This window comes from Fundulus heteroclitus, chromosome 23 (genome assembly GCF_011125445.2).
Source record: "Fundulus heteroclitus isolate FHET01 chromosome 23, MU-UCD_Fhet_4.1, whole genome shotgun sequence".
Lineage (NCBI taxonomy): Eukaryota > Metazoa > Chordata > Actinopteri > Cyprinodontiformes > Fundulidae > Fundulus > Fundulus heteroclitus.
Window position 1 is genome coordinate 9,823,955 of NC_046383.1, and position 13,508 is coordinate 9,837,462.

The following is a 13,508-nucleotide window of genomic DNA, read 5'->3' on the forward strand; positions in this document are numbered from 1 at the left end:
CATGCACTGTTGCTCTTGCTGTTGAGCAGCCGCACTCTACCTTTGATATCATTCAATCACAACTAAACCAGCTCTGACTGACACTTAATGCCAATGAAACCAAAGTACCTGCTATTTTACCATCAAATGTGCCTTCAGAAGGTTCCTCTAGTGAGCTTGTGTCCTCCTACGAATATTGGCATAATTGATGAAAACCTGAGTCTCAAAGCTCACATTTATAATCTTTTGAAGAAGCTGAGGCTAAAATTAAGCACCTTTATAGAAATAAGCCAGGAAGCATGCTGTTGCCACCACTATTTTGCCTCTTTTGGCATTTTACACACGAGTTTCTCACGCGTCACACGTATCTTCATTTAGTTAAATTCAGCTTACTTTGGAGCTCCAAGATTCATAGCTGGATGCAGACATCATTGTACTTTGTATTCGTTAGTTATTACTATCTCTGCTCAGTTTTTCATTGGTACATTTTTATTATTAAATCTATTATGAGTTTATTGCCTCTGTATTTGTCCTAATCACACTCCCGGTCCGTACGGAGCTTCAACCTGGAAGAATCTGAGCATTTACTCACTTGAACTTATAAACCGCTGTTCCAGTCATACTGACCACTCAAACTTGCTTTACACTAGAGCCACATTCAATCGCACCCACAAACTTCTGATTGCAAGACGACTACTCTACCCACAGAGTAGAGTTAGCTCCTGTTTGAGGCCAATTTATAATTTATTGTGAGTTCTATGTCTCTTCACCTTGACTGCAATAAACAAAATAAGTAACAATTTTGGTTGGTAGACGAAAGGAAAGAACACTGGTTTGTACTATGATCACGTAGGAGTGAACTGATATGGCTGCTACAAACAAAAGGAGCAATAACAACACAAGTTTAAACAGACTACCACCATAACAACGCTGTAAGTCCAGAAGGTTTGGGTCATGACTAGACTATCACTGTTCAGTAGAGGTCTTAACCTATGTACTGTACAAAAATGGATAAATGGAAAATCAACACGAATGTACATATTTTCCCTCCATCATCCGGGCTATTTTAAAAGGGCTCTGATGAAGAGCTTTAGTTTTGCAGGCTTTAAAAGGGAGAGTTACATTTCACTTCCATCAGGACTCAAATGTCGAACTTCACTTAACATGCCTGTCTGCAGGTCACAGTGAAAAATGTCAACACTTAACCAGCCCCGGAGCTGACAGTCTCCAGGAGTCCTTTACCCTCCCACTTATTCTCCCGCAGTCATACTTACAGATATTTCAAACATCTGTTTACCCAAGGAGGGTTCGCACAGCTTGTACTTTTCTGTTGTTTTCACATATTCTCAGTTTCTTCCTCAATCGTCTGCTGTTTGCACTGAAGCGGCTTCTGTCATAGTTTACATCAACAGACTCCCTCCTCCAATGTCTTCATTGCCAAAACATGAGTTAATCAATCAAATAAGGCATGTTTAAATCGATAAAGTTTTTTTTTCCTCTTAAAATCAGTTTTTCTACATTAAATTACATAAAGATATTTACTTCCTGGAGTAAACATCTTCCTGGAGCAAGGATTAGATGTGGAGGCCATTAAAGGACTACCAGAGACTGTTCATTTGTTCAGAGTAATGTAAATTAAATTAGGTCACTACTTAACTGCTGATAAGCTACATTTTACAGTCCCGGGGAAAATAAAAGTACAGCCCCATTTCAGTTCAAGGGTTTTATGTGTCGGGAAATAATGAAAATGTTCTGGTCCTTACCAGAATCACAACATATTTCTGTTTATTCTTAAAGTAGAAACAGCAGATTAAACAGTGGCTTTATATTTGAACGAAAAACCACAACAAGTCCAAATGGTCAAGCTGTAAGTGACAACGTGAGCGGGCCTTTGCTGCTTCCATGGGGCATCAAAGGGAACAGTCATTAGCTACAAATCAATTTAATTTCTTTCTTCTTACACCAATTCAATTCAATTTTATTTATATAGCGCCAATTCATGAAACATGTCATCTCAAGGCACTTTCCAAAGTCAAATTCAATCAGATTATACAGATTGGGTCCACCAGACATGATAAAAACCAAACACACCCCTACACGAAAAGGCTCCTCGGGTTAAATGGACGCACCTATAGCCATGTTTGTAATAATTCTCATGCGAATTTTGAGGAAACTTAAAATGTCGCAAATGCGAATTAGGCATGTTTTAATCCACTGATTGAGAGCAAATTTACCTAGCTAGGCAAAGCATCATTTAGCCAGACGTTGACGCTACGCATGGCTGCAAGAAACAGGAATTAGAAGTTGCAAACTAGCATTGACTCAACGTCTGATGAAAATGGAGAAATGTTTTCAGGAATGTGTTGCTATTGGGCAAATTGTACTTGTACTGGCCATGTTGCTTGAGACATGGAGAAAGAAATACAATTCCAGGGTCCTCACCACCATTATTTTAATTTTTTTATCATAACGGGCGTACGTGCACGCTGCTTCGGTATGCATTGACGCAGCGGACCGTTACGTAGTGCAGCTCGAAGGGGGAGCCCAGATAGAGCGGTCAAGCTAATAGCAGGTAGCGTTAGCTCATGTTGTCAGGGAGGTTTGTAACTGCTCTCATGCACGTTAGCTTTACTGACCTTTCTATTTTGCTCTCAAACATCCGTGTCGTACTGTTAGCTTAGCACGTAGCACATAGCGTAGCGTAACGGCCCGCTATGCTGAAATGCAGTGGTGAAAACCCAGAATTCTGGGGGACCTGCGGTCCTTCGCCGCATGTCTCTCCCACTCTTCCACCCCCCTTCCTGTCAGCCTAATTTCATATAAAAGCGAGCCACTAGAGCCGCGAAAAATCCAAAAAACAAATTATATGAGCATAATGGGAATATTTGGGAAGACGCCAACAGCGGGTACAGCTAATCAGTCATGTGAGGGAAATGTTCGCTATGCCAGAACTTATTCAGAGAATGTGTTTCCCGTTATGTACATTAACCCTTTTTCACAAAATCCAAAAAAAAAAATACTCAAGCGAGCGTCAAAACCTTTTAATAAAATTGAGGAAATTGTTTTGAATTTTGCCGTCTCCAACATTTTCACATGCGATCTTTTAAAATACGCATGAAAAAAAATTTTTTTATGGGAATACGTCTACTGACATCAGCAACAGAGTCGAGTTTATTAACTTCTACTTGAACATGAATACAGGTAATTAACTTAAAAAAACATTTTTATTTTATTTTTTATCAGAGGATAGCTTTGACTTTATCGTAAAAAAAGTAATGTGGAGTAACAAGCTTTATACCATTGCCAAACAAAGGCCTTGCAATGGCTTTATACCATTGTTTGCCAATGGTATAAAGCTTGTTACTCCACATTACTCCAGACTTTTTGAATTGAGAAAGCTTCCGGGAGAGGAAGCGAAACGTCTTCAACTACGGAAAACAAGTCCAGTTGCTTTGTTTTTTACTTTTTTTTTTTTGGAATGACCATGACCTGGATGACTGAGAATCTTCACCAGTATACTTCCAGTAGCAAACCTCCATGCCGTGGTGTAATCCACCCTTATTAGTCCTGCGTGTTTGCCAGGCACAGCAGTTCTTGAAAGGAGAAAACTAAAAATCATAGCACCCAGAAAACTCAACAAATGTAATTTCAGACCAAACAGTAAATTTCCTTATTCCGCTTCACAGATGAAATTAAAAGTAAAATATTGAGTTGCTGGTAGAAAGAGGGTTCAGCAAGACACTGCGTGGATTTCTATTGTTCTCATTTTAACAGTTTTAACCTGAACCCTCTGATAGACTCACCCACAAGGTCTGAGCTGACAGTTATTACACATTTAGTATAGAAACGCTCTGAAGTACAAGGCGAGCAAGCAATTAATTTCTCATTTGGTGCACGGACATTCCCTTCAAACCACTTTTATAAGGAGGACAGAGATGCTAAAAGCAGTGGAGTCTGTTGATCTGATTAAGGCCATTGCTGACCCTCGGCTCAGTTCGGTCTCCGACGACTGACCTGTAATTTAAGCGTCGTCAGTTAAGTCTGAAATGAGGGATGTTGCAATGCATTCACAGAGAACTGCATCAGGTGACCAATGCAAATCATTTCCAACAGCAAAGTCAGCGGCTGGATGTGAAAGAGATCTGCAGCATTTAGATGCCTCGGTTTCTGTCCGAGACTGTTTTTACTGTCAACACAAACAGAAAAAGGTGCGCTATTGGATTTTACCCAGCCTGTTGGCAAACAGCTATTTCAGATGTTGACACAGCAGATTAAATCAGAGGAAGCACAGGCAGGGACTTGAGTTTTAGCAGAAGATAAAATTCATGCATCTTGGGCTCAAGGAGCAGCTTTTAATTGCATTCAGCCCAAGTCCAAAGGACAAGGATTGTCACGTTTAATTAAGTGTAATCACACTAAAATAAGAGTCTTTACAGTTATCTTTATCATAATTTCACCAGTTTAATTCAGGTACTGGTCCTCATCTCTCACCATGCTCCAATAACTGCTAATACGGCTATTTTCCGCATTCTTGCAACCTACAGTCAATATAATTTGCAGCCAAGTCTTCTGAACAGTTTTTGTCATTAAACATTGGATATGCCTTTCAACTTTCTCACATATTGTCACCTAACAGGCGACAACTTCAATGTTATGTGCTAGATCTACAGGAGATGGTAAATAATTAAAAAAAATAAAAAGGTAAAAGATACATGGCTTTTAAAAACTTCCACGAATGAAAACCTGGAAGCTGTGGTCCATCAGCCCAGAGCTCAAGCTAAGTCAGATATTACACAGCGTCTGTGAAAATCCATTTCCAAATCTTGCCACAGGTTCTCACATGAATTTTGGACCGACTTCCTCATTCAGGACATTGAATTTTAGCTTGGATTCTATGTTCAGGGTCGCTCTCCCTGCTGCAAGACTAAATCCATCGAATCTCAAGTTGCACAACATATTTGAATCTCAATTTAAATCGCCATGGACTGCTTGGATGCAACATTGGGTAGGCCATCAAATCTTAGGCGACATGCATTGAAAAATGGGCTTTCCAGTGATATATCTGGCCTTTACAACCATCACAGCATCACCTAGCAGCAAAGATCAGCAAGCCCAGGGAGCGCACTGCGGAGATTGTGACGAAGGAAACGAAAGACTAGAGCCCGGAGAACAACGCTCAGTCACGATCAATACCACTATCGCTATTTTAGCAAAGATATTGCAGCCATTAACAGAGTTTCCATGCAGGATTTTCCTACTTAGCCCTATGAACTGATGCCGTTCTGTCTGATGACTGAACAAACATTTAAGCACCAGCAAGAATAAACAAGAAGTAATCAGACGTCGCTGCATTAATGATACCAGCCCTGTATTATTCAGCCAGGTCTCTACAACGTCGCCCAGACTGCCTTCAGCCTCTGCGGATGACCTTGCAGACACTTTTGGTCCCCGTGTTTGAACAGTTATGGATGAAACCGCTCTGAATAAGAACAAAGCTCTCTCAAGACGAAAAGCCAGCATGAAAGAATACTAAAAAAGTGCAAACAGGCTGAATGATGGTGAGCAAAACAGAAAATAATCACACCTATAGTCAGGATCTACACCAGCAAGGTGATTTTATTTCTCTGACATAATTAATGTAATAATTTGCTATTGTTAAAAAGGCTGATAAACCCCTCAACATCAGGCCACCGACCAATAAGTCCTACACTGCAAAAACTGATCTAAAAATAAGTAAGATGTTCTTAAAGTTAGTGTATTTGTCCTTGATTTGAGCAGGTAAATAAGATTATCTGCTGATGGAATGAGTATTTTGACCCCTTAAAATAAGATAATTAGACATTCTGCACTTGAAATAAGATGATTGAGATTAATTGTTCCTATTTTAAGTGCAAAATTCTTATTCCATTGGCAAATAATCTTATTTACCTGCTAAAATCAAAGACAAATACACAAATTTTAAGAACATTTTACTTATTTCTAGTTCCGTTTTTGCAGTGTGCCAGGACTTCCCACATGTGTTTCAATGATAAAAGTCACAGAATAAGATTTGCAGTAAATGGTTCCACCTCTGACAATTTTGGGGAAAACTGCATATTTAATGTTTTGATACTTTTAAACCGTGGTATTTTTATTATGCTGTGTAGACTTCATACTGACACAACTGAACCAGATATTTACATACCCTGTATAAAAAATGAGATTCTCATTTTTTTTTTATTTCATTTTCTAAATTACTTTCTCTAAAGTCAGAAGTTTACATACACAAAGATGACAGTTTTTCGGGGACATTCTGGCGTGGTTTTGTCAATTCCTGAGAGGTTAACTCACAGCATTTCAGTTAAATGGAGGCATCACCTGGAAACATTTTTTGTGACATCAACGAGAAAATAAAAAAGAAATTTTCAAAAAAGCTACAAAGATATCAGGAAGAAAATAGTGGACAAGTCTAGTTAATTACTGGGTACAATTTTCAGACACCTGCAGGTGCCAGAATCAGCTTTCTAGACCAGGGGTTCCCAAACTTTTCAGCCTGCGAGCCCCAAAAATAACAGTAACAGACCCGTGGCGACCCCCTTTTTTTTGTGGGTGGGATTTTTTGCCTTTTTTTGGGGAAGGAATTACAAGAATAAAACAGTATTTTTATAAGAACCCCAACAAAAAGGTGCAGCCTTCCTCCTGCTTTAAAATGAGAACTGTTGAACATCTTGTAAAGTTATACTTTTATATGGTTTTCAAAAAAAAAAAAAGAACGAAAATCGGTATCAAATCATCTCCCGACCCCCAACCCACTTTGGGAACCCCTGTTCCAAACTATTATGTTAGTGTGAACACCATGGGAATGCCCAAACATCATTAAAACAGAAACAAAACACTTAATGATGCTTTAATGAAGCCAGCAAGTGTACTATCTCCTGCTCTACCTTGTTGGTAGAAAGGTCACTGAGAGCGGAAGAAGCCATTACTACCAAAGCAACATAAAAAGCAAGACTGCTAATTGATCTCATGAACAAAGACATTACTTTCTTTGGGAGACACGGTCTGTGGTGAGATAAGACGAAAATCCAAGCGTCTGACTATCAATCTTATTGTTCCATTTGGAGGCAAGTCTGAGAGCTCCATCCCAACCATGAAGTACAGAGGTAGCAACATCGTGTTGTTTGAGAGGTTTGTTGCAGGATGCATTGATGCCCATCACAAAATTGTTGGCTTCATAAGGAAAGAAAATGATATGGAAATATTAAAGCAACACCTCAAGACATCAGCCAGCAGGTTCAGATTTGTCCAACTGGACGATGGCCCCAGACAAAATAGGTACAAAGTGGCTTGAGGACAGCAAAGTCATCACAAGGCCAGGATCTCAGTAAGGATTAAAAGGTGTGAGCAAGCAAGGCGGGTTACACCAGTTCTGTCAGGAGGAATGGGCCAAGATTCCAGCAAACTACAGTGGATGCCCAAAACACTTGACCCAAGTTTAAAAAGTCCATCAAACGTATGTAAAAAAAAAAAAAACTGTCTATCATTCTGGCATTTACCAAATTACTCCCCCAACTGGCCCCAAGCAGGGTCTTCTTATACAACTAAAATCATTGCTTAAGTGTGAAAATGTTGAATGCAGTTTTAAAGCTAACAAAATGACATTTAAATTAAAAATTGTTAGATACAATTTATTGTCTTTTCAGTAACTTGTTGCCCTGTTTAGCCCGTCTCTCTTATCAGCATTGTACATTTCACATAGGGCTGGGCAACGATTAAAATATTTAATCGTGATTAATCGCCCTGATTAATCGCGATTAATCGCATTGTATTTACAAACTCCAAGAATGAATTCAAAAGTAGTGTAAAGAGCACTTTTATTTTAATGTTCTGCTGCCATATGAACAAAAGTGTTGTAACATTTGTAGCACTTATCAGTAACATATTTAGTGTAAAGCTCAACTTAAACATGTAAAACAAAAAATAGCAATAATAATAAATTAAAGCTTATTGCCACTGACAGGGAATTCTCTTTATGGGGAAAAAATCTACCAAAAACAGGCAATTTCTGAGGTAACAGCAGGGAGCAGCATTACCATTTTATGTTCAATACCAAAGTTTAACATGGCAGTGGTTACAACTAACTTGTTTCTGTCATATTCGATGCTGGAAGAACTTTAAACTGAAATGCTTGCTAACTCGATATGCTTGCGTTTATTTGACGTTGACACGCGGTTTTTTGTTGTTGCTTTCTCGCGCGCATATAGTGAATGGCAGGGAAAAACAGGCAAAAACACATGGGTACATGGATACCGCTCTGCACAAAACTTGCGGGAAACACCGCCTTCCGCATGTCGGCTTTGTTTTTTTCCGGCCAGCACCTTTCTTACTCTGAATCCGTGGTTTGGCTGACAGCGAGGTTATTGGCGCATTATCGCCAACTACTGTTCTGATTCAAACCCCTACACAGCAGCAACAGACCTTCACAAAATAAAAGCATGTGAGCAACATGCGTTAACGCACGTTAAAGAAAATATCGCCGTTAATAGTCTAATGAGTTAACGCGAAATTAACGCGTTAACTTGCCCAGCCCTAATTTCACAATAGAAAATGACTCGGGTTTCCTTAAAGCTAGGGTCGACGATTTTTCTGGAAGTTTCCCCCAAGTCCCTTTTTGAATAACTGCGCATCCACAAGACCGTCTTACCCGCTACCTCCCGCTCCTCAGGGGGGTCGCGTGAGAAAAAAATCTCCTAAATCCACTCTGGTCTTATTTCAATCTACTGACACTTTTCTCTTCTTCTTATAAACTTGTACGCGGTTCGCACTCTCAGCCATGTCCAAAGTTTACGGAGAGAGCAGCGGAGCTACAATGAACGGCACATCAGGTGTGATTCTAGCGACGCAAAATGTGCTACCTTGGTGATTAAAGCGAAGCCAGAGCGACACGACGTCTGCGATGGAGGCAAACCTGAGCTTGAGTGTCTTGTTGCTTCACGACAACCAATCAGGAACTGGATGTGCCTGTGACGTGGGTGAAAGACCGCAGTGGAGACGAAGCAGATTTCATTGATCATGGAAGAAAAGCTGATAGTTGGCGGGCGAACCGAGTCGTATGACTCAACCAATTATTACTAACGAGACAACTCCCGGACTGACCGAGCTTGCAGAAGAGTGACTGAGGTCACTGAAGTGAAAGGGTCACGAGATATCGCCATTGTGCTACTGCATTTCTGGCTTGTCGTCCGCTGGGCAATCGCTGTCGCCTGCCATGCGAACTGCCGCCGATTGCTTTGCCATTCACATTCTGTGTGACCAATCCCTGCCCTTCGGTGCTAAAGGCCGTGATTGGTCAGAGTTTTTACAGGCCTGCAGCTCTCACAGGGATCTCCTTTTTTTAAATACATAATGAATTGACTACTTTCAGGATGGAAGGACCATTTTTAAGGACCAACTATAGCTTTAAACGTGAGTCGGAACGTCAGGAAGTGCAGCCGGGTTTCCAAACAGCGCTGTCAATTAGAAAAGAAAGGACTTTTGCTGGTGCAGTTCGAGGTGTGACGAGGCCTGCAGATCATTTCCAGACAAAGCAGCCCTAAATTCAACCATATATGTTGTAGTTCTATAACAGAGAGCTGCAGGGCTTTTTCTCTGAAACAAAAACCAGAGTGAGAGACCGACGCATTAATCAGGTTCATGCAAGCGCACAGTCCCTCCAAGTTCCCCTGTAACATAAGCTAAATATGGCACATCACAATTAACCATTCCTGGTTTTAATATTAACAAACCAAATCAAAAACGGTGATTCAATATACAATTACTACTTCCATATATGTCAAGATGTGATTGATTCCTTTCAGTGTATTTTGTCTTGTTTTTTTAAAAACTTGGGTGAGGAAAAAAAAGTGGATAACGATGGATTACATAAACTCCTCCTCTAACTACAGCTTTATTTGCACATGGGGGATCCTTTTACAGTTGCTTGGTCTTCATTTAGGGAGGTGTCTGATTTCATTTCCTGTCCAACAAAAAGACAAATGCATCTTCCACCGCTTCAGTTTCTATTGAGTTTTCCCATTATCAAGCAGTGCCGGGTCTTGGGAGGCCGTATCCTGCTTGCCTGTCATGCAGTTTTATCAGGCTGCCCAGAGGGACCATTAACATTGTTTTACCAGACAGAGAGGCATGTTTTCTGGTAAGACAGATGATTCCTAGGTCATTTGCAATCATTGCGCACTGATTAACACGCAGACGTTCTGCTACAACATCAAAAAAATGATGATTGGGACATGATATCTCAGGGCAGAGTGGTTGTTAAAAACAGCTGCAGATAATACGGGTGTTTTCCACACAACAGCAGGCATAAAAAGCTGATTCTTAAAGAGGAGGCGATGACTTATTTAACTCCTAAAGGGTGTCTTTCAAGCTTGGGGCCTGTGGTCAGGTTGCTGTCCGAACAGGGGGAGGCAACTCGGGGTCTAGTTCAGGGGTGGAGCGGAGGCTGGTCGGCTGTGCTGGTCTGTGGTGATGAACTTGCAGCAGAGCAGAAAGGTTAAGTGATAAATTTACTAACCAATCTACGCCCTAACCTCCACTAGAGTCGTTCTCTGGGGATGACGACTATGAGAAAGAGATTGCCAATGCAAGTGGCTGAAATAAGATTCCGCCGTAGGGCGATGAACCCAACCGTAGGGAAACTCAGCTTTTAACTTTTTGTTCTCTCTCTTTTTCTCTTCATAGAAGGTACACCTGGTCTGGCGTTCTGTTAGGTGTGACATCATCCAGGGAAGACAGATCACCCGCTATTACCATCTAATGTAGACCAGATTACTGAATTAATGTCTGCTCTGTCTTCTGTCTTCTCTAAGCCCCAGTGGGTCGAGGCAGATGAGCGTTCACACTGAGCCTGATTCTGGTTCTGCTGGAGGTTTTCCCTCCCTGTTAAAGGTGAGTTTTTCTTTCCACTGTCGCTTCATGCATGCTCAGTATGAGGGATTGCTGCAAAGCCATCAACAATGCAGACGACTGTCCACTGTGGCTCTACGCTTCTTCAAGAGGAGTGAATGCTGCTTGTCAAGATTTGATGCAACCAACTGGGTTTCCATAGAGAGGAATTTTTTTTGACCAATCTGTATAATCTGATTGAATTTTAATTTGGAAAGAGCCTTGAGACGACATGTTTCATGAATTGGTGCTGTATAAATACAATTTAATTGAAAGTTAAGGAGGTCAAGAAGTCAGGAAAGGCCGACACCAGAGTCTCCGCTCCTCCTCATAGAAAGGAGCCAGCTGGGGCTGCTGCTGTTGTTAAGGGTGCCTTCCATGGAAGCTGTTTTGGATACAACCCACTGGGGGGGGCCTCAGGGCCGACCAGGGATTCACTGGGGAGGGAACAACTCGGGAGGCAGCTCTTAAGATCTCCGCCGAAGCTGTTTACTCCACAGACGCTGCTCCAAAGAGCCTCCAATCTTTGACATGCTGTCCTCTCCAGAGTAAACTCGGCCCAATTCACTGGCGTGCAAAATTGTGTTCACATGCTCACACAGCCCCAACAATAAGAGGTCCTGTTGAAGACGGAACGTGATCTAAAAGAAAGCCTTTTGGCATAACGGGCTTTTTTTTTTTTTTTTTGAGAATGCTAGACTAATCCTAGACGCCAAACTCTGATGTTTAACCCTGAGGGAGAACGTCATGTTGTTTGACTTACATAAGAAAAATGGTCCAGTCTACTTTAGGTTTATTATGATTGAAAAGAAATAAAACAACAACAAAACATACCAGAAGAGACAAACAGACAAAGATTCAGCAGCAGTTACCATGCCACTTCATGGTGGTGGGAAGGAAAATACAATTCACAAAACATGCAGCATGATTATCATCTGAACTAAGGCTGTTTTTCCCCATAAAGCATGCGGCAAACGTTAACATTCAGACCAGGGTTCTTAAACATTGTTCATGTCAAAAACAACTTCTTCTTTTCTTTTCCTCCAGACGTATAGATGGATAAGAAAGGGAATAAAGTCTAGAAATTATCCATTTTTGCGAAGCTATCCCGATCCGGGAACGACATATTTAAAATCAAATAACATTATTTTTCAGTAAGTCACTGGAATCCAGGAAGGACCACTTACTCTGAGAAGACTTTACATTTATATATATAAAAAAAAGAGGCAACATTATTAGAATTGTGCACCACATTCATCCAGAAACAACACAGCTTTCTTTTTAGTCACCTTTGGAACCTGTGGAGGATTTGCAGCTTTGCTACACAGGCTGCAAACTGTGGGGGCCAGTTAGCAGAAACCCCCCCAATCTATAAAAGCCCGATTAGGTGCATCACACACGGGGGAAGCTGTGTTTGCAATGAAGGCGACAACTTCTCTACATCTCTGCTGATTGAGAACTGCACAGACTTGTTGGTTGCTCTCAGCACGCCTTCCTCCCCACAATGTCAGGCTGCTGCCGCCGCTGCTGCTGCTGCTGCTGCAGCCTGGAGAGGGGCGACTTTCAGCCGCAAGGCAAGATACCCAAAATATGCACCAACTTTTAGCATTTGTGTTTAATCCAAACCCTAAAGCTGCTCCTCCTCCACATGTTAGCCTGAACTTCGGACGGGGGCACGGTGGAAGGGGGGGTGGTGGTGTTAGCTTAATGGTGGAGCATGAGCTTTCAAGAACATTCCATCTCAATGGGAACCAAGAACTGGTGTTTGGTCAGGAGGAACAACGGCATTTAAACACAACGAGACCCGCAGGAGGCTCCGGTCAGACCGGGCTAACGGCGGACAGCCCGGTTAGCGTCGGAGCCGTCCGAACGGCTCACTTTTCCGCCTCTAAAACCCCCCCAACACCACCACCTCATCCCCGGTGTGCAACTGCAGGGCCCGGCGCCGCCATACACCACCACACGGGCGCATTAAACAACACGTACAGCATGCTCCGGAGCGGACGGAGACTGGGGAGAGAAGAGGAGGAGGAGGTGGTGTGTGTATGTGTGGGGGGGGGAGAGGCGAACCGGTACCGTGAAACCGGAGAGCGAGCCGCCGAGGACGGACGCGCTTAGACCGGGACGAAAAGTGGGCGAACTAACCTGTTTGAGAGCCGCACAGTCCGCTGGATGTTTGGTTGAATCCGAGTTAAATCCACTATCAGTGTAACAAAGAGGCGAAAATCGCCGAGTGGTGGCGGAACAGGCCGAAACTCTGGGGAGACCCGACGCGCATGCGCAAGAGGTTCGAGCAAAGGGATAGGGTGAATGGGTTCACGTTTTTTTTTTCCCCCCCTCTCAAAGTGATCGAATAAATGCGTGATCGGTTGTTAATTTAGCCTGTAATTCGGATAGAAAACCATTTACAGAGACTTTCTATTTTGTGTTTAGTCAGGTTTGAATTAGCTGACAAACAAGTTTAAGGTTGCTGACCTGGTCAGTGAACCCCCCCCCCCCCAAAAAAAAAAAAAAAACAGCACAATTTAGTGTCAGTGTTAATTTTGCAAAGCTGAATGGCTTCACATAACTAATAATCCTAACATGATACCATATTTTTTTTATGTCTG

General features: G+C 41.9%; 1 protein-coding gene across 2 annotated transcripts in view; it reads right to left on the reverse strand.

The window, feature by feature from the left end:
* LOC105925797 (polycomb group RING finger protein 3) overlaps nucleotides 1–13,184 on the reverse strand; it is an 80,080-nt gene extending 66,896 nt beyond the window's left edge. The window contains exon 1 of one of the 2 annotated variants that reach the window (XM_012861824.3): nucleotides 13,045–13,182. The gene's annotated coding sequence lies outside the window, so the exon portion shown is untranslated. Of the gene's footprint in view, nucleotides 1–13,044 lie in introns of both variants that reach the window. The other variant, XM_036127594.1, reaches the window with a different exon arrangement.
* Nucleotides 13,185–13,508: the final 324 nt, after the last annotated feature.